Raw genomic sequence first — 17277 nt, forward strand, 5'->3', positions numbered from 1 at the left:
TCGGAAAAGAGTAAAATATGTCCTTAACGTATTGTAATTGACTTAACTTTATCATCGTTCTACCTTTTTGGACCCCAAAATATGCCCCTTAACATATTGAAAATGACTTAAATTTCTCATCCTTCTACCTATTGGGATCCCAACTGCCCTTAACGTTAATTTTCGGGTTAAAAATGTCATTCCTTCCACTTATTGGGCTCTAGTTGCTCTTAACATTAATTTTCGTGTTAAAGTACCCTTCTTTCACCTATTGGACTCACATTGGCTTTAACGTTAATTTTAGGTTAAAAATGTCACTCCTTTTAATAGAATTATGAGATGGGCATGTGCAGATTTAATTAAGTCGATAGTGCTGATTTACTGGTCCACGTGGCTCCAACCATAAATCCAACCCCGCCCAGATTAACCTGAAATAACTGGAAATTATTTGAGTTCAGCAGTGATAAAGTCGACTTCACCATGCTAGAAGCCATCGATTCAACAACCAGCAGATTTCAAATGGAAACAACTAGTTGGGTTCATTATTGGGCTCAAGAGTTGTAACTAGTCCATATAACAACTTAATAGTTCAACAAACCTCGATAATTAATTATAGTTCGAGTTACTTGTTGGTGTTGACACTCAATTTTGCCCCTCCTTTATTCAAATTCATTTTCTCGAGCTTCTAAGTTATTAATAAATCAGTATCTTATTTTCACCCTTACTTTATTATAATTTCTACTACTATATTAATATTGTTAAATAGTAATACGTCGTACATCGCTATTTACTTATTACGTATTGATCATAAGATATAACTTAGGAAATATTTTTACTCTATTATTACTTTGCTCATATTTTATGTACTAATGATAAGATTATTATATTGACGCTAAATTATGAAATTTATTATTATTATTATTATTATTATTATTATTACTACATAATATATTTGATCTATTTTAAAAGCCCAAAATATTAATTCAGTCCTTAATTAACCCCAAAAACCGTTTGGGCTAACGCTTAACTCATGGAACCCGCCCACCATACATTTAAACGGATCAGCCCACACATTTCTTAACCCAACCAACCCATTTCGTCCAAATTACCCAGTCCAGCCCACTATCCTAATACCCGACCCGACCCATTGCTCTTAAACTTCATCACCTACCCTAATCAACAAAAGAAACATCAGCCGCACAACTCCCTCTCTCTCTCTCTCCTTCAACATAAACGAAAATCACAGAAGCCCTGTTGTTTTTACAGGCCGTGCTCGGCCATTTTGGGCAAGATTTTATTGAAAATTTGTCCCATATCTGCCTCACCCGCGTTTGTCCTGTCGTTAAAATGGCAGAAGGTTCATTTTCTCGCTTCAAAGTTCAAACACAACGAATCCTCAAAGACTAGAGGAAATCTCACCATTTCGGGAAGATCTGAAAATCTCGTGCTAAGCGTGCCCTTTGGTTGAAAATCGGATCGAGATTGGCAAGTTTTAACTGGATTTTCTTTATAATTTATTTTTCTTTTGCCATTTTAGTACAAGAACTTTATTTGATTTTGTCCTCTTCCGTCTGTTTTATTACTGGCGAATCCTTACAAATCTGAAACGTTCAGATTTTGAAAGGGTTTTGACCAAGATATTTCAAATCCCACCCGAAAATCTAAAAACCCTAAACATCGCCTATAAATACATCTCTAAGTTTCTTAGCCGGGGGGGATTCAACACGGATTGGGGATTGAAGGGGATTATTGGTGATACACGAATACTTTCTCTCACAAAAAGTCTTGAGTTTTCTTTTTTTTAAAAAAAAAAAAATCCGGTCTTGAGCATTTTAAATCAGAAATCCTAGCACATTTCTACATTTTCCCATTTTTGATTACCACTCTAAACTCTAAGATTGTTTAAACGCTCCGTTCTGTCTGGGTGGACTTTAGCCGTGATAGCGATTTTGGAGCTCATTTGTGTCGAGTTCCAATCTGTTCCTAACGAGAGTAGATTCGACGTCGACGCCCCGTTCACTGCACCCGGGAAAGAAAAATGGAGTCCCAATCCGGGTCTCACTCAAAACGGAGTTCCAAATTGAGACTCGGCATTAATACATTACCCGTGCATGGAGTCAACATGTTCCTTACTCCCGATCTCATCCTATAGTAAGAAAAAGATGAAATTCGCTTGAGGCTCGCCCATGGCGATTCCCTTTTCTCTTTTTTTTTTTTTTTTTTTAAATTTGCAACTCGTTACTTCGTTTATTATTTTGTTTGAATGTGTGTTTTGAATGATTTCTTTGGATGCGTGTTTGATATTCTTGATGCCTGATATAAGGACCTAAGATTAGCATGCGACTAACTTTAAATGTAGAATTGAACCCATCGAGTTTGCTAAAGAATTAAGTCCAACTTCAAAAATCATTCACATAACATAATGTTTTTCTTCAAAACATCACAAGTTTTACACTAACGTTAGTTTATTTTGAGAGATAAAAGGGCAAACTAATTCTGTGGATAACTTCTTCACTTTAGCTCTTTTTCAACACTTAAAACATGTACTTGCTAAAACAACCTTTACATAGTCTATATTGAACTAATAGTCTTTCATAAGTCTCACTTTTGAATAGCATTTAGAGCCTTCTTTCATGCAAATTATTATATATTTCTACAAGTCTTATTTTTTAACATTATTATATTTTCCTTTAAAACCTTAACAACATTCACAAAGACATTTTCTTAAATGTTGTAAAATGTTACATCTACATTTTTAGCCTTAATTAACATAAGTCCGGTCGGTTAACCATTGTTAATGGATCTTAGAGGATGCCTAATACCTTCCCTCTAGATTAGTTGAACCCTTACCTAGAATCTTTTTGGTTTCGTAGACTTTAAAATAAAATCAACTTTAGATAATTACTTTAATTAACCTTAGGTGTCCTAATTCACCATAAGTAATTAGGTGGCGACTCCCTTAACTTTAATTAACCTTGGAATTACCGGAATGTTGTAAACTATTTTGACTCCGGTTAAAATAGGGTATAACAGTTGGTTCCTCGTAGAAATAATGTTTTGAAATTAGAAATACCTCAAAATCCAAATTCGAAAATACTGTATTCATCCTGCAATAAATTTTTGAGTTTAAAATTCAACTCAAGCTCCAATAATCATTCAACAATGGCAATTCAATTTTTTCTAACATACATTCAATTTCAAAACAATTATTGGCATAAATCAGTTTAATAATGGTTTGTTGGCCTCAAGAAATGAACAAACTTCAAAACTTTCTACAAACTTCGGATTTGTTCATATCCAGTTCCTTCGATGCGTCACATTTTACGATTCAATGGATTCAAAAGGCAACAATGTCTTCTTCGTTTGAAGCTGCGTTTTTTGGTTCAAAACTGACGCAAACAAGCTCGAATCAATTCTAAACCTAAGTTCAATTCTGCTTCTTCATCCTTTAACAATCTTAGAAATTTGGCCCCAATAATTATTGACCAAATAAATTCATATGAATTTGGTCGTTTATGATTGTGGTCTAATATTCACGTAGATCGATAATTCAATACCGCCTGTTTAATTTAAATCTCACACGTGTCATCTCATAATTCTGTTAAAAGGAGGGACATTTTTTACTATAAAATTCAATTGAGGTTCAATAGCTGAAAGGAGGGCAAATTTAAATCATTTCCAATACGTTAAGATACTTTTGATCCTTTTTGCGTTATACTTTAATCCTTATATGAATGTATCACCCACTCAACATAAAATTTGTATATGTCTTAAGAAAATTTGATTACCGAAGATTAGGTTATTTATTGTTATTAGTATACGTACCCGCGCGATGCGCAGATCATTTCAAAGAAAAAAAGAATGGAGAGAAATAATAGTAACAAACGTATGTGAACCATTTGTGATATATTGCAGATTTTATATTCTCATATTTTTTGGATCAGTCTTATTACATACTAACATTTTCTATGGTATATGTAGTTGCTACTGCTTCATTACTGACTACTTTTTTCTTACATATTAAGAGGATTGAATTTTAGATAAACGTGCGTATTGATGCCGTTGTCGGCTCAAAAACTGTTGCTTCGTCGTATTCCTATCACCTTCAAGGATAAATGCCAATGTGTTAACGGAGAGCTGTAATGTTCATGTAATTATTAGTATGTGCGAAAAATATTAGCTTAGTTATCATTTTTGAAAATGCAACTAAAGGGGACAAAGTCAAGCCGAAGACGTAGAAAATATGTAACTTCAATTATAGAATTTTAGTGATTCTTTGGATGACTCTACCTGCTTTAATCTTTGTTTGAGCAGGAGCAGGTGATAGATAGATCAGCATCAAGTGCAAGTAAGAAAAGTTAGAGATCAAAGAGTAAAAAACATAGACTAACTTCACCATTTATAAAGAGAAAAATCTAAGATTCCCTTCTCTGTGTTTAAATACGTAAAATAGATGTTGACACCCAATTTTGTCTCTCCTTTATTTAATTTACTCGGGTTTCTAAATTTACTGACGAGCTAAATACTTTATTTTTTACAATATTTTATTGCCACTTCTACTAATATCATTACTTTTATTATTGACATTACAAGTATCACTTTACTACAAATTTTAGATGATTCGTCATCATTTTATTTTTTGTGGTTTGGAATCGTTAAACTAATTACAAGACAACACTTTGCAAAATATTTATTACATATTAATTATTTATTATCTTTACATAATATATGTTATACCAGTTATTAAATTAGAAGCCCAAAAATAATTAAATAGCGGAGGAAGGATCAATGCAATATTATTTCCCTACCAAACAACCTACATTTTAATACCCAACCCACATTTTCAACCCATATTCAAATTAATAGGCCAGCCCAAACGGACCAGCCCATACCCGAAATTGACCCGACCCGGTCCAACCTAATTCCCTTATTTCTTCTTACCCTAATCTTATTCTCTTTCTCTCCTCTTTCCTCACCCGCCACCTCCCTCATTTCTCGTCTCTTTCTCCTGTCAACTCCTCCGCCGCTCCTCTCCCATAAAACCCTACCTCTTCCTCCCTTTTCCCTCTTCTTTGTCATCCTCTCCATCTCTCTTCCATCCTACACCCACGTTCTCTCCACTCACCTCTCTCCCACGTTTCCTTTCTGTCTCCTCACGTTCCCCTCCACTTCACCCGACATCGACCTGCCATTCCCACGTTTCATCTCTGCCATATCCACACATGTCTCCCACGCTCTGTCAGACACTATTATCGCTCATACGCTCCGCTCTTGTCGGATACAAACGAAAACCCTATAAATGGAATCGGGGATTTTCAGTTAGGGGGGAGGGAGGGATATTCAGTTGTCTTTGGGGGGATTTGACTCAAGGTTTTCAGGAGAAAAGAAAAAAAGGGGGAGGTTTTCGGTGATCAAGTCGGGGGGATTTTCCCTTTCTTATTTTTTTTGTCTAGATCTTCCTTTAAATCAGAAAAACCCTTCTGTTGAAATATACGATTTGGGATGGAAATTATCATCGAATAGTTAGCCTCAATTCTAAAAAAATAACCACATATTACTCTATTTTCACTTTCCAGTTTGAAACTCTAGCTACTTTAATCGAGTTCGTTCGTGTTCGAGCGTAGATTCGACGACTTCGACATCCAGTTCACTGTACCACAAAAAGGTAATTTCTTCCTCGTCTTAGTTTATTTTTATTCTAATAATTTAGTTTGTTTATGAGTTTGTTGTGTGATTTGAGTTAGTAGTAATTTCGTTAATTTAGACAGTTTTGTGTGTTAATGTAATTGAAGAGTTTCCGCTGGTAATTAAGTAGTGTTATGCATGTTTTAATTCCTGATCAACCCTACAAAGATGCTGGTAGTTGGTTTATTATATTGATATTGATTAATTGAAAATCTTTGTTAGTCGACAATGTAGTAGCTGTTTGTTTAAATTGATGTGATTCATGCCAGTCGATCAGTTTAATATTCATGCCAGTTGTCTGAAATGATAGGATTATTGTCGAATGGTTAGTTTGAGGTTTTGGTTAGTTTACCATATCACTACAGTAAGGTCTAAGCACTATGTCTGGGATGTTTAAGTTTGTTTCGTTGAGGTGATGTTATATTAGTTGGAATGAGGCTATCTTTTTTTTTGAATTAATATTTATAGGTGTTCGTTTTCAGTCTAGTTTTGAAAGGTTGATCATTATGTATTTATTCTATCCATGCTAAAGTAATACCTTTGCTTGATATGCGTAGCATTGCTTTGAATGATATGATCTTCTAAAAATGAGTTTTGGTAAGAGTGGTTCTAAGTTATACCTGGAATATGGAGTCTGTGGACATTGTCCAAATGTTTGATGATGGTTAGATAATTGGCATTTGTTTAGTAGCATTAAAGCAATTCTGTATCGAATGATATTGTGTCTGTTTGTCAAACATCAGTCAGTTTTTTTTACTCGCGTATGTTGTTGTCTTTTATGGCTTCATTCAAAACAAAAAAAATATCTGTGAAACAAGGTCATCTGCAAGGATATGCTTGTGTTTAGTTATTGGTAAGGTTGTTGTGATGTAGATTAAAGTTTAGGATGTCATTTGGTGATGTTGATGACTGCATGTTTGACTCAGAGATTGCTGTCTATCATTGACTCATATAATTTATTATGCTTAAATGATTTGTTACTCATCTCGGTCTAACAACTAAGATAAATAAGAAAGATAAGGTTATGCTTTGTGTTATCTCAACTGGTGGGCATATGTATAATTTCTCATGACTTATTGGCTTCCTCTATATGCTACTGCCTATACTATTCCCTATCATGATTTACTGGCTCTTCTGGCGCGAATGTATCTTAATCCCCTATTTCCCTCATTCCTTTGGTTCTGTTTCAATATAGTGCTTAATACTTTAACTTGCTTCAGTTCTGTTTGCTGCTTCACACCTCCAATCAATTTCTCGACTCTATGTTTCTGTTTTGCTAGAACTCAACATGGTTTAGTTGATTTGTAAGTGTCGTGGATCTACCTTGTCTTGGATGTATGAAATACGATATAACGAACTATTCCTTTTTGAGCTGAGTTTCTGCCACGATTTAGGCTAAATTTCAGTTTGTTCTGAGCTAAGTTATTATTGAATATTGAGGTTGAAAACACTGCTTTTAGATTAATTTGATTGCCGAAAATTTCCAACAAATGTTTACTATACTTGGCTGGATCGATTCTTCGTTTGATACCTATTTTGAGCAGAGATTGTTGATTGGTGGTTGCCGTTCCGTCTACTATTACCTTGTGCTGCTACTTATAGCTGTGCTAATTGCTACGTTTGGAATTACGCTAGTGGTCGTTGTGTATTGCTTATCTGCCCATTTCTTCGCATGTCATTTAGTTCCGGTTGCAGGTTCTTATATTTAAGCTGAATATGTCTTGGCACATGTTAATCATCTCTTAAGTTTCCCATATATGATGATTTTGTACATTATAAGAATTATACCATCGCACTAATTTCTTCTCCTTTCTTTTGCATGACATCGGGGATTGCGAGGAGTCTCGAATAAGACTCAACTTGGCTGCAAGATCAAACAATTATGTTACCTCCTCTCGAGTCAATCCGCTCTAAAAAAAAAAGAATTCTGGGCCAAAGCCCATCACATTGGCAGCGAATAGCAGCAGTCCAAAAGGATTGGGCCAAACAGTAGCTTAGTCGCGACAATCCTAAAAATATACTGAGCCCATTTAATTTCTTTGCTCTTCTATTTTTAATTTTTGTGTATTTAATTTGTGTTGTATGATTAGCATTTTGTTTGTTAATTTAGATGAACTTTAGCAAATTAGTGAAGTTTAGTTTAATAATGGGTAGTTAATTCAAAGAGAAAACTAACAATTAGCTTCATTAGTTTATGTCGAAATTATTTATTATCCATAATATTTATCTTTTAGAATAATTGATTTTCAAAGTATCATGACTATATTTTTTTTTTTGACTAAGGAAACCAAATTATACTTACTATTTTAGAAGTTTTACACTAACTTAGCTTATTCTAAGAAATAAAAAGGCAAATTAGTTTCAACGGATAACTTTCCACTTTAATTCCTTCCAACACTTGAAATACATATTTGGCTAAGATAACCTTTAAAACTTTATTAAATAACTCTTGTAAATTTTAGTCATTTCCTCCACATATAAACATTACATGTTCCGCTTTCTTTTAGTTTGTTTTTGACTAAAACTCTTTTATGCAACTATTACCTTTCCACAAGTATTATACTTTCGTTTAAAAATTTCAACAACATTTATAAGTCGTATTTCAAAATAGCATTAAAAGTACTCTTTTATACAAATTATTATTATTTTACAAGTTCTATTTTAAATAGCATTCTTACATATTTATCTATAACTTTAGCCATGCTTACAAAATTACTTTCCTTTTTCTATAATACCATATTTAGACTTAGCCTAATTAAATTTTAGTCCGGTCGGTTAACCATTGTTAATGGGTCTTAAAGGATGCCTAATACCTTCCCTTTAGACTAATTGAACCCTTACCTAGAATCTTAAGTTTCGCAGACCTTAAACACAATCAACTTTAGATAACTACTTTAATAAACTTTAGGTGTCCTAATTCACCATAAATAATTAGGTGGCGACTCCTTAACACAGACAAAAAAAATAGGAATCTCCAATATGTCGTACTTCTACTTTAACCTCCGGGTGAAAATGGGGTGTGACAATAGATTAAACATGTATGAGCAAGAATCAACTTAACAACTTGAAAATGTTAGGATGTAATAAGACTGATCCAACTGTGAACAAATTTTATATGAACCATGGGTGACATATTATAGATTTTATATTCTCATTTTTTCTGAATCAGTCTTATTACATATTAACATGCTTGCTTTAATCTCTTCTATATATGCAACACAATCCATTTGTATGACATCCAATGGAGAATGTTTCTTTGATGTGTCAGCTTGCTTAGTTATCGTAGTTTGATGGACTTAAATGTGATGAAGCAGCTGCAGACACTATGAAATAATTTAAACAATAAAGAAGAATAAAATCTTAAGGGGACAAACTTTCAGTACATGTATCTTTTGAAGCGTCTTTCAACATAATTTTCTTATAAATAATTACTGATCATACCCTAACGTAATTGATAGGCACATGACAATACGCTAATTTTAAGATAGTAATTCAACTCTCTAAAGAAAGTTGTATTAGTGCAGGTTAAACGTCTCTCATTCCTAAACATGTATGAGAGCTCCCAAAGCATCGAGGCAAGGAATAACTCTAATTGGAAGAAGAGTGTTTATGGACCATACATCAAGATCAAAGATAAGTAAAAATGGAAATCTGTGTATTTGTCTGTAACTAAGATAAATAAACTGACCTTCTTAATGTTAGCTTGAGTTAAGGAGGACAATTCTATCTATGCAAGTTTCATTGAGCGTTGAAGAGTTTTCGCTCAAATGGTTTATTCTTTTTCTTTCCTAGCTAGGAGCAAGCCAATTCACAATTCTCTATTGGAAAAAAAAAAATGTAACAATTGTACACAAAAAGCCCAAAAACAGAAAATATGCATGTGAAGCAGAGGGAAGATATTGATAATTGGATACCATATATGAATCATCACATTCTAAACAGTGAGTCGTTTGAGGTAGAAAGCATTTTAGATGCTCCATATCCAAGCTCAAGAATTGAAAAATGAAAGTCTTACCTATGTACTAAAATAGCAGCTCTTAATGAAAACAATGGAAAAAATAAATTATTAGTACAGTTTTATCGGATTGGTTAGAATTCACCTTGAAAGGAAACCCCAGGCTTACCATATTATTTATATACAATCATGAAATTGTTCAAAACTGTCGCCTTAAGCTCAAGAGCTAAAAGTTCCTCTGTTAATTTTTGTTGGCTACTAATCAATAGAAAAAGGGATAGATGGACTAAGAAGCTCATCAAATTGAAAATTGGTTTAGCAGCCTCCAAGTATCAAAACTTATGGATCCAAATCACGTAAAACACTAAAATTTATATCTTGTCACCATGTTCACAGTTAGTTACTGGTAACTTAGCAACTAAAGCTTTGATCATGTACACACATTCTCCAAGAGATCTCCAATTAAAAAACAATATTACATTCTAAAGTACATCCCCCCCTCCACAACCACGACGCCCCCCTTTTACCCCAATAAAAGAAAACCCCCCAAAAATAGATGAGAAGGTAAATATATGCAGGGGTCATTTCAACTATAAATTTCGAAATAAATGAATAACTTTTATAAATGCAGTGCTAGGATACTTTTTTTTAAAGGTGATTGATAACTATATACGTCGTCTAACCCCGAGCACACCATATATCATCCTTTAGTGGTCTTCAAGAGAAAATGTGGCCACAACATGAAGTATGATAACAAAACTTCTTTTCAGAACGAATCACAAGGTCCCTCTCATGGCTTAGGGAGCAAACGAAGCAAAAATTGTACCAAATAGTGATAGTGCTTTGGAGCAGAGATGGTAGATTAGGAGTTATTGTTTGAGCTGAATCACAGTCTACCGTTCCACGCCCAAAAACTTGATAGAAATGAAGAAATGTGTTTTCGCATAAATGTCCTTTAAAGCCGTTGAATCATGGCTTTTTCTTTGTTGCGTGAGAGTTGTGCATTGACATAGAATAAGAGACAATATAAACGTTAAGATATACAAATAGTATAACTGCCTAATACTGTAAATCTGAAGAAAGAAACCAAAATCCTTTTCCTGACAAAGTATTATGACCTTTGTAGATGAGACGTTGTATGAAGAAGGAGCTGGTTGATTGAATAATTGCAAGAGAATTGAACTGTGAAAGTTATTCAAACCAGAGTTGGAGGATATGATATTATTGTTAGGATTGGAAAAGTTTTCTATTCATAACCGGAACAGAATTACAATAGGAGGAGCAACTCTGACACTCAACTATTACAAAAAAACAATCCTAAACTGAATACTTATATCTCACTCAAATGTTTTCCTTACTGTTTTTCTCTCTTGCTCTTGGTGATGCTACAAATGATAGAAGGCTTCCCTATTTATAGGGATGAAATGAACCTATTGATGTCATTTGTGACTCAAGCAAGCACTTGACAATTTACCAAATACAAGGAAGATGTTTTCTTCCTTAAAACAAGGAATATGTTTTCTTCCTCAAAACAAGGGAAATGTTTTCTTCCTTGTTTTCTTCCTTAAAATGAGGGAGATGTTTCCTTCTTCAAATTATGGGATGGACCCAAAATATCTCCCCCTTCAGTCCCATACACCTGAAGGAGGGTACACTGGCTTTTAGTTTGAGTGTATGCCGACAAGTTCTTTGCACAATTCGAACTTGTCTCTCGGTACCACCTTGGTCAGCATGTCTGCAGGACTGTCGTTTGTGTTGATCTTGGAGAGCTTCAGTTCATGTTGCTCGACTGCTTCTCTGAGCCAGTGATATCGAACGTCAATATGTTTTGTGCGTGAGTGGTACCTCGAGTTTTTGCTGAGATCCATAGCGCTTTGACTATCACAATGAACTGTGTATTCTTCTTGTCGGAAACCCAGTTCTTGAAGGAAACGTTTCAGCCACATAAGCTCCTTCCCAGCTTCAACTGCGGCAATGTATTCATCTTCTGTGGTTGATAGTGCTACACACTTTTGTAACTTGGATTGCCATGACACAGCTCCCCCTGCAAATGTGAATATATAACTCGAAGTTGATTTCCTGCTATCATAATCTCCTGCCATGTCAGCATCAGCGTAACCTTCCAAAATCGGCTTAGCTCCCCCATAGCACAAACATAGTCTGGATGTACCCTTCAGGTACCGTAGTATCCACTTGACAGCTTCCCAATGTTTTATTCCTGGATTTGATAAGTATCTGCTCACAACACCGATAGCATGAGCAATGTCTGGCCTTGTGCACACCATTGCATACATCAAACTTCCAACTGCTGAAGAGTAGGGCACTGCCTTCATCTTCTTCTTTTCTTCTTCGGAAGAAGGACAACTTTCCTTGCTCAACTTGAAGTGATTTGCTAGTGGAGTACCAACAGGCTTGGTATTTTTCATGTTGAACCTTTTGATCACGCGTTCAACGTATTCCTCTTGTGACAAGAACAACTTCTTTGCCTTTCGATCACAAATGATTTTCATGCCCAAGATATGTTGTGCAGGGCCTAAGTCTTTCATATCAAAGAACTTAGACAAATCTTTCTTCAAGTTGTTGATCATAGTTGCATCCTGGCCTACTATCAGCATATCATCCACATAGAGCAGAAGGATGATAAATTTTCCATCGGAGAACTTCTTCAAGTACACACAATGATCTGCAGTTGTTCTGTTGTATTGATGTTTCAGCATGAATGAGTCGAACTTTTTGTACCATTGCCTTGGGGCTTGTTTGAGACCGTAGAGACTCTTCCTTAACTTGCAAACGAGATGCTCTTTCTTTGGGATTCGGAAACCGTCGGGCTGCTCCATGTATATTTCTTCCTCCAAATCACCATGCAGAAAAGCTGTTTTCACGTCCATCTGCTCAAGTTCAAGATCCATACTTGCCACCAATCCGAGAACCACTCGGATAGACATCATCTTCACAACTGGCGAAAAAATCTCATCAAAGTCGATTCCTTCCTTCTGTTGGAAACTTTTGACTACGAGCCTTGCCTTGTACTTCACGATATTTCCGCTAGCATCTTTCTTGAGCTTGAAGACCCATTTGTTCTTCAAGGCCTTCTTTCCCGAAGGAAGTTTCACCAACTCATATGTTTGTTTCTTTTGTAAAAAATTCATTTCTTCCTCCATGGCCTGTCGCCAATTGGATTTTTCACGATGAGATTGAGCTTCTTGAAAGCTCTCTGGCTCCCCCTCGCTGGTAAGAGAAGGATCCATTCTGTTGGCGAGTATGACCTTTGAGAGATTAACCCTCGTGCAGAACGTCGAACTTGATTATTTCCAGCTGCGTCTTGGAGTGAAGGCTCCCCCTGCTCAAGAATTTCTTCGTTTTGATCATCATCAACATCTGCCGGATCAATGTTTTCTTGTTCATCATGGACATTATCATGAAGTTCCTCGTTGTTGAGAGGAATGTGTGGTGATTCAGGGACATCATCTGGAGCATGATAACTTCGTTGCTTGTTGACTGTTGGAGCAGACTCATGAAACTGGTTTTCATGGAACACAACGTCTCTACTTCGAATCACTTTCTTCATTTCGGGATCCCACAGCCTGTATCCGAACTCTTGATCTCCATAGCCGATAAAGATACACGGAGTTGATCTGAGATCAAGCTTCTGCCTCAACTCCTTGGATACATGCACAAATGCCTTGCACCCGAACACTTTCAAGTGAGAATATGAAATACCTTTCCCAGACCATATCTTTTCTGGAACTTCAAAGTTCAATGGGACTGAAGGTGACCTGTTTATAAGATAACAAGTTGTCAGAACAGCTTCGCCCCAGAATGGCTTTGGCAGTTTAGCCATACTGAGCATGCATCGGACTTTCTCAACAATAGTGCGGTTCATTCTTTCAGCTACACCGTTATGTTGTGGTGTTCGTGGCACCGTTTTCTCATGTCTGATCCCATGTTCAGCACAATATGCCAAAAACTCCCGGGAAGTGTACTCGCCTCCATTGTCGGATCGGAGGCATTTCAGCTTCTTTCCAGTCTCCCTTTCTACCATAGCATGGAATGTCTTGAAACGATCGAATACTTGATCCTTCGATTTGAGACAATAAGCCCAAACCTTCCGTGATGCGTCGTCGATGAATGTCACGAAGTATTTGCTACCACCAAGAGATTTTTCTTCAATGGTTCCACACACGTCAGAGTGGACAAGGCTCAACAACTCGGAACGATTCTTTCTGGTGGAACTGAAAGAAACTCTATGTTGTTTCCCAAATAAACAGTGATCACAGGGATCCAAAGTTAAGTCTTTATCTATTGAGATGGCTTCTTTCTTTGCAAGAGTCGTCAATCCCTTCAGACTCATGAGGCCCAATCGTCTATGCCACAAGTTTGGCGATGTCTCTTCTTCAACTGCATTGAGACTCGGTCGATACAACTTTACATTGGTTTTGTAAAGAGTACCACAAATATGTCCTCTAGCAATAACCATAGAGCCTTTGGACAGCTTCCACGTACCATCCTTGAACAGATTTCCATACCCCTGTCGATCCAGAGCTACTCCTGAGATCAGATTCAATCTCAGATCCGGAACATGACGAACCTCTTTCAACACAAGTGAGCTTCCATTGCTGGTTTTTATGTGCACATCACCAATGCCAACAATGCTCGAGAAACTGGTGTTTCCCATCTTCACAACGCCGTGGTCTCCAGATTTATAAGTACTGAACAAATCCCGATGTGGAGTGGCATGGAATGATGCAGCAGTATCAATCACCCACTCAATATTATTTGTGCCCGCGTGTAGGCATGCTTCCTCTCCGCATGTAACAAGTGCAATGTCTGGTGACACGGTGACCATGGTCTCACCATCTTCCTTGCTCGAACTCTGGTTAGTTTGAGGCTGCTCCCGTTTAAGCTTTCGACACTCCACCTTCTTGTGGCCATAGTTGCCACAATAGTTACAATAGCTCTCGAACCAAGTGTTGGTATCGACGGACTTTCCCCGCTCTCGTGATCTCCCTCGAACTTGAGATCTTCCTCTACTTTGACCTCGACCTCTACCTTTGCCTCGGCCTCTTCCTCTACCTCCGCTTCTACCCCCGTTGCGTCCACTATTTTCAGAAACAAGGGCATATGATTGATCTACCTCGGCTTCTTTTCTTCGTGATTCCTCGTTTATTAAGGCGTCCGTGACCATCTGCATGGTCACCTTACCATTGGGGGCGGAATTACTGAGAGTGACGACAAGAGTCTCCCAGCTATCAGGTAGAGAACTTAGGAGCAAGATTGCTTGCTCCTCATCTTTGAGAACCCATTCGGCTGCACTTAGCTGGTTCACGAGATCTTGGAACTGACTTGTGTGTTCTGTGACAGAGGTACCGCTACGTAGCTTGTGATTTACCAATCGCCTCATCAACAATGTTTTATTTCGAGCCGTTTTTGCTTGGTACATGCTCCCAAGATTTTCCCAAAGTTTGTAAGCACTCGTTTCCTGCGCGACATGATGGAATACACTATGGTCAATCCACTGTCGAATTTGTGAGACCGTTTTCCTATTCATTCTTGCCTATTCTTCATCTGTCTTCTTGTCGGGTTTGGCACCTTTATTTTCGAGTGGCTCGGCTAAATCCTTCAAATTTAACAAGTCCTCCATACGAGGTTTCCACATGTTATAATTTGAGGATGTTAGCGGAATCATGGTATCCGATGATGATTTCTCCATGATAAAGTGCACCTAATCTGCTTGTACTGGACTGTGGAAGCAGAATCAGGCAAAACGAGACTCACGGTTGAATCCGGAATGGTCGAAAACTTAGGGGACCGGTCTGACCAATCTGAAAACCGGACAAAAACAGAGTGAACCGGGCTGCACTAATTCAAACCGAACCGGGCTAGTTTAATCACTGGCTGGTTGAAAGAGTCAACAAAAGGATGATGTGGCAATTGGACTTTGACCAGATCTGGTTCTAGTAAAACGGGTTTGTCTGGACAAAACGGATTGGTCGGATCGGGTTTCTCCGGTCTTCTTCTCCGGCGAGCTGGTGGCCGGAAGGTGGCGGAGCAGCGGCGGCGATAGTGGACAAGGAAACTTTGACTGGTCTTTTGGAGGCCTTCCGGTGGTCGAAAAATTCCGAAAAATATATATTCGGAATCCTCGAAACGAGATCTTTCTAATGGTATACTCAGAGCACAATTTTGGGACAAAAAATTTTTGACTGAAAAATTTACGAAACTTTAAAAGATTGGCCTGGAAGATTAACCAAGCTCTTGATACCACTTGTTAGGATTGGAAAAGTCTTCTATTCATAACTGGAACAGAATTACAATAGGAGGAGCAACTCTGACACTCAACTATTACAAAAAACCAATCCTAAACTGAATACTTATATCTCACTCAAGTGTTTTCCTTACTGTTTTTCTCTGTTGCTCTTGGTGATGCTATAAATGATAGAAGGCTTCCCTATTTACAGGGATGAAATGAACCTATTGATGTCATTTGTGACTCAAGCAAGCACTTGACAATTTGTCAAATGCAAGGAAAATGTTTTCTTCCTTAAAACAAGGAATATGTTTTCTTCCTCAAAACAAGAGAAATGTTTTCTTCCTTGTTTTCTTCCTTAAAATGAGGGAGATGTTTCCTTCCTCAAATTATGGGATGGACCCAAAAATTATTACCTGCCAAAAGTGTAGTTATAAATTTGTAGTTTCTCCACTGAGAAAGAAGTAAGCAATGCACCAATTCCTAAAGATGAAAAAGCAGATTTTAATTGTTATTCCTTTTGGTCACACTGCGAAGGCGAAACATGAAGTTTATTCTGCATCAGCATTCGTAAGTAATGGATGAAAACTAAATCATGCTCTATACAAAAAAGAGAATATATGGTACTTGGAAGAACTCCATAATAAGAGACGAAGAAAGAACAATTTAAAAGCAATACCATTGTACTATATGCTAATCAACCACTACTCAAAATTCTTGTAACTTCAAACTGGAAAAACCAATTAAACTTTCCCCCACTGCGGAACTAAATTTAGTTAACCATTAAAGACTATTGGAATATGCAATATATAAGAAGATATATCAATTTTGAATAGCCTAATCTGCATTATAGCATCCAATATCCTTTCATCATCCTTGATAAGATATTCAAAAAACTTATACAACACACACCAATTAATGAAATTAACAGTTAAAACATAGTGCTAGAAGTAAGAGTAAAAGCGGAATGCAAAACTTTTCGCTGATGGTGATTTCGCTTATGAGAAAGTAAATCACTCACACAAAAACTCTAACAAACTAATCTGATTTGTTGAGAGATTCAATAATTCTTATCCAATGCTGTTATAATTTGATGCAGAAAATCTGAAAATCCAAATAAAAGTGAATTTGCAAGAACGTAGTTTGTTGCTAGAAGTTTTTATGCCAGCGGATATTCTCCGACAGATTTCCTGACCTAATAGAATTAAAATTGCAGATAAGTAGGATGATAAAAAATAAAAAATAAAAATTAGAATTAAAATTGCAGATAAGTAGGATAATCACAAAAGAATTTTAAAAAATATTTATCTTCAATCTAATTAACTATTGGTTGTACCTGATGTCCATGGCATATGCGCAGTTGAAGAATTTTGCTCTTTTAGATGTGAGATGGTTACATGGATTTGTAAAA

The sequence above is a fragment of the Lycium barbarum genome, chromosome 11 (genome assembly GCF_019175385.1).
Source record: "Lycium barbarum isolate Lr01 chromosome 11, ASM1917538v2, whole genome shotgun sequence".
Lineage (NCBI taxonomy): Eukaryota > Viridiplantae > Streptophyta > Magnoliopsida > Solanales > Solanaceae > Lycium > Lycium barbarum.